Source organism: Sinocyclocheilus grahami, unplaced genomic scaffold (genome assembly GCF_001515645.1).
Source record: "Sinocyclocheilus grahami isolate Dianchi unplaced genomic scaffold, SAMN03320097.WGS_v1.1 scaffold1982.1, whole genome shotgun sequence".
NCBI classification, from domain to species: Eukaryota; Metazoa; Chordata; class Actinopteri; order Cypriniformes; family Cyprinidae; genus Sinocyclocheilus; species Sinocyclocheilus grahami.
This window is the reverse complement of record NW_015507161.1, coordinates 110,654-110,920: the sequence shown is the minus strand read 5'-3', so window position 1 is coordinate 110,920 and position 267 is coordinate 110,654.

Genomic DNA, 267 nt, shown 5'->3' with positions numbered 1-267 from the left:
TCATGGTCTCCAGGTGTTGTGTGCCGTGATCTCTGGCCTTCTGCACTTCCTCTTTCTCTCTGGCTTTGTGTGGATGCTCATTGAAGCTGTACTGCTCTTCATCTGTGTGAAGAACCTATCACAGATCAGCTCCAAAAAGAGGAAGGTGCTTAGCAGTGGATTCGTGTGTGTGATTGGATATGTGGTTGCTCTGGTTTTGGTGGCCATGTCTGTCGGTCTGGTTCCTGACGGCTACGGCAGCAAACAGTGAGGTTAGTGTTTTCTCCT